Source organism: Marmota marmota, unplaced genomic scaffold (assembly GCF_001458135.2).
Source record: "Marmota marmota marmota unplaced genomic scaffold, marMar, whole genome shotgun sequence".
NCBI classification, from domain to species: domain Eukaryota; kingdom Metazoa; phylum Chordata; class Mammalia; order Rodentia; family Sciuridae; genus Marmota; species Marmota marmota.
The window spans coordinates 4,411,186-4,415,231 of record NW_026000001.1 but is presented as its reverse complement, the minus strand read 5'-3'; the positions used below and the strand labels follow the sequence as shown (position 1 = coordinate 4,415,231).

At 59.7% G+C, this 4,046-nt stretch overlaps 1 long non-coding RNA gene across 1 annotated transcript in view; it reads right to left on the bottom strand.

The window, feature by feature from the left end:
* Positions 1 to 6: 6 nt before the first annotated feature.
* LOC125618103 overlaps positions 7 to 4,046 on the bottom strand; it is a 16,556-nt gene continuing 12,516 nt past the window's right edge. Inside the window, exons 2-3 of the long non-coding RNA XR_007349340.1 lie at positions 1,697 to 2,647; positions 7 to 459 (exon numbers count right to left, since the gene is read on the bottom strand). This is a non-coding gene — a long non-coding RNA (uncharacterized LOC125618103). The remainder of the gene's footprint in view (positions 460 to 1,696; positions 2,648 to 4,046) is intronic.

The window sequence follows — 4,046 nt, the reverse complement described above, 5'->3', positions numbered from 1 at the left end:
CGGCCCCGCGAGCGCGCTGCAGCGGGCGGGGGCGGGGCACGAGTTAAGGCGCTGCGGGCGGTAACGTGACACCGCGGCGCCCCGCCCCTCGCCCCATCCCCCCGCCCCTCTCCCGCCGGCTCCTTTGTCTGCAGGCGGGGGCTGTGGGGCGGGGGTTGTGGGGCGGCAGCGCGGCGCCCCCTCGGCGAAGCGGTGGGCACCGTCCCCCGCGGGCCCGGCGTCCGGCCAGGTCCCTCGGGCCCCTGCTGCCCGCGATCGCCACTGAGCCTCCTGTGCCAGCTGATGGGCTTCAACCCGCCGCTGCCAGTGCGTCCCTGGCGGGAGCAGGACGGGGTCTTGGGCAGTCTTTGGCGCTCGAATTTGTGCCTGCTTGGGAGGGGTCTGCGCACCTGGATCCTAGTACACCTGCTGGCCCCAAGGCCCTCGAGCGGAAGGCGACGACAGGAATCAGTTCCCCTCCTGAAGGGCCAAGTGGGGAACACCTTGAGAGCCTGCCGTCGTTCTCGGGCTCTCCCGAGGTGGGGTCTGGAGCCCGATATGTGGGCCCAGTAGATGGGACCAGGCTGTGCCCATCATGTCACTGACCACTGACCCGTTCCTCAGCCTCCTTGGGATTGGGTCTGACCAGGATCTGCCTGCCCTGCGCTGGAGGCTTTTGGACAGGAGAAAAGGAAGGACCTCCAGAGGTCACCTGGAAGAGCCTATGAAGGCCGTGCCCCTCTCCCACACAGCTCCTTTGGGGGCACGCACACACACTCCCACCAGAAAAGACACCAAGGAAGACCATTATTTTCTGCCACCTTCCTTTGTCCAGCTGGCTGTGGGGCATGGACCAGGAAATGCCTGGACTCCCTCACTCCACAAGCCAGGAGCAACCCAGGTGGGGAGCCAGAACTTTCAGGTCCCCATTGGAGGTCCCAAGAGAGCCCTGAGCTCTCAGCCCTTTCAGGCTGAGAGGTCTCTGGGAGGGAGGGAAAGTGAGGCTCACCCACCCGAACCAGACCCCCTTCCAGAGTCAGATGGGTTGCAGGGAAGGGGGTGCTGCGTCAACATGAAGATGTGGCCACAAGTGGTCTTCTGAGTTTTGAAGCCAGGAGCAAACTGAACAGGACAAGGGCATGTGCCCAGAGTGACACCATGCTGGGATGGCAGTACCAAAGGCAGGGATTTGTGTGGACTGCTTTATTTTTCTCTGTATGTTATAGTTCTTATTCCCTACAGGCATCGATGTCAAAAGTGTTCATCTTTAAGGAAATAAAGAGAAGCTAACCAAGGGACCCCAGAACCCCTGGAGCAGGGCTGCTATCAAGTGGCCTGAGGTCAGCAGAAGGCAGGGTCTTATTCAGTCCTTTGCAGAGACTGACTTTCCTGTAGACCCTGGGCACAAGGCCACACTGGTTAGTGACCATCTTGTCCCCAGGGTCTCCTAAAAGGTCTGAATGCCTGGGCGTCAGCGGTCAAGGAGGGCCGGTTGGAGAACCCCATCCAGCCTGCAGCCTGTGCCAAGAGTTCCTCAGGGTCATCTTGTGCGTCCCTCTTGCTCGGACCTTGTGGTGCTCTGTTCAGTGCAGCTCCCATCACCCCAACTCCACCACCTTTTGGGGGAGGTACCCCAGGAGAAGGAGCAGGCTGGGACCCCTGGGCTGCCTGGCTTTCTGGTTTCCATTCAGTTCCCACTTTTATTTTTCTACTTTACCCGTTTAATTATGGAGTTAAACCAGGTGCTGCGGGACTCCCCCTCTGTCAGCCACATTACAGCACGGGAGGTGACTGTCTCTAGAGTCTGTGACTCTGAACTCCATCAAGGATGGTAACAACAGGCTTGTTAAAGCTGTTCCTTCTTCCACCCGAGGAAGGGGCTCACCTGGACCAAGACATGCAGGAGCTGGGGAGGGGGGACTGGGCATCAAGAGGAGGCCCAACCCTCCACCCCAAGGGGCCTGGAAGCAAGCGAACATCTGTCTGTGTACAACAATCAAGTTCTATTTTTGTAATTAAAAATACATTCAAAGGAAAAAGGAAACAAAAAGAACAATCTTTGTACTCCGTTGCTGCAGAAAGCTGAAGTTGGGGGTGGGGGTGCTGGAACCAGAAGGTGGGCTGTGCTCATCTTGGACAGGTTTCCTGGGCTACTCTAGTACCCCGAATCCTGCTTACACAGGAGTGGGACTCCACTTATAGAAAGTGATGAGCTCTAGGGTCCCCTGCCTGGCCCCTGCCAAGCAGTACGCCCGTTCATCTCTTGTGACTCTCCAGATCCCACAGCAGCAAGAGTATGACCCCAGCTGTTTGCTCTCCTTTGAGCCCCCGGAAAGACCACAGTCCCCAGTCCTCTGGGTCCATTTTGGCCAGGAATCGGTTCGCTTCCAGGTGTGGCTGTCCAGAATATCAGAGCAGTCCTTCTGCCCCCTCTGCTGGCCAGATGGGGACCTGGGGACAGCTGCAAGGCTCCGGAGCAGCCCCTAGAGCGGCGGGCCATCGATGCCACGGCAGGCACACCCACATTACCTGGGGCGTGGGGGTGGGGTGGAGTGAGGAGTAGACTTCAAGTGCATCTCCAGCTGCTGAGGGTCAGGCCTTTTGGTCTCTGGGCTGGCATCACTGGGCAGGCATACATTCCAGCGGCATGGTCAGCTGGGGAGACAAGCTGCGGAGAAGTAAAACCTTGCTCCAGAGCCCAGGCCGTCAAGGCATGGCACCCCCAGGCAGCCCAGTTCTCTCTCCCGGCTCTTGGACCTGATCCCTGGGCTGTGGTGCAGGCAAGCTCCAGATGCAGCCCCAGATCCAGCCCCACCCCACCCTCCTGGAGTGTGGTTCTTAGGGGAGACTGGGGCAGTTAAACCTGCTCAGTTCCCCCAGGCGCCACCCACGTGCCAGTCCTTCCAACACCTCCATGTCTGTCAGTCCCTGTTGTGGGCCCATCTTTCAGCTTCAAGAAGCTCTCAGCCTACTCTTCTGCCATTGAGCAGCAGAGCTGCAGACCCAGAAGATCCGTACTGCGGCCTCCTGCTGCCCCCTGGTGTCCGGCCTCTGCACCAGCACCTCACCTGGCCCCTGGGTCCCCCTTCTCTGTGGGCTATGTCCTGGCATGATCACACACCCCACCAAGAATGTGTGCTGCAACTGGCTTCCCAGGGGAGGGATGGCTGTCCCAGAGCCTCAGGGAATCCAAAGTCTGGAAACATGGGGCAATTGGCCTGGGGGCCCTTCCAGGGGGTGACCAAGGATGGGGCTGGGACTTCACCCTCCTCTCTGACCCTTGGTCAAACCTGCCTCAGGCTGGTTCCCTGGATCCCGAGACCCTGAGCTGTCTTTTCAAATAAATTAAGGCCTTGAAGAATTTTCCATCAAGCCACTGGCCACATGTCAGCCATCCATCACAGAAGGCTGAAGACTGCAGGCGCCAGGTCAAGGCAAAAGAGAGAAGGCCAGGGGACGAGGCGTCTCACACCACTGCTTCTGCAAGCCCACTGGGGGGCCAAGCACCTGCCCAATGGCGGACATCCTGCAGTTCCCCAAGGGTCCTGCACAGTGTGCCCTGGGGCTGCCCACGACTCCTACCCAGGTGGTGGTGCCCTTCCGAGGAGGCTGGAGGCACATTATAAATGAGGCAATCCCTAGCTGGCCCAATCCAGTGCCCGCTCAGGACCCTGCCTTGGCCCTTTAATCCTTCCACTACTGGACAGGAGGAAGGCCTTTTCATACCTGTTCTGCAAAGGAGGAGACAGAGGCTCAGGGAAATTAAGCTAACTGCCTGAGATCTCGAGGCGGCGCTGCCACTGGAGGTGGGACCTGCCTTCCCTGTGCTGCGACCCTCTCCTGGGCTTCTGTGAGCAAGGGTCCTGGTAGACCTCGGCTGACAGGCCCCCATCCAAGCCCTGGAGCCAGGGGTAGACAACAGTACAGTGTAGCCTCTGTCCAGGGTCGGCTGGCCCGGGAAGGACCACGTCTTTGGCCTCAAGCTGCATCACTCGGCAGCCTGTGCCTGGATCAGGCCCGGCTCCTCTCTGCACCCCCCCCCCCCCGAGCCTGCACCTTTCTGCTTC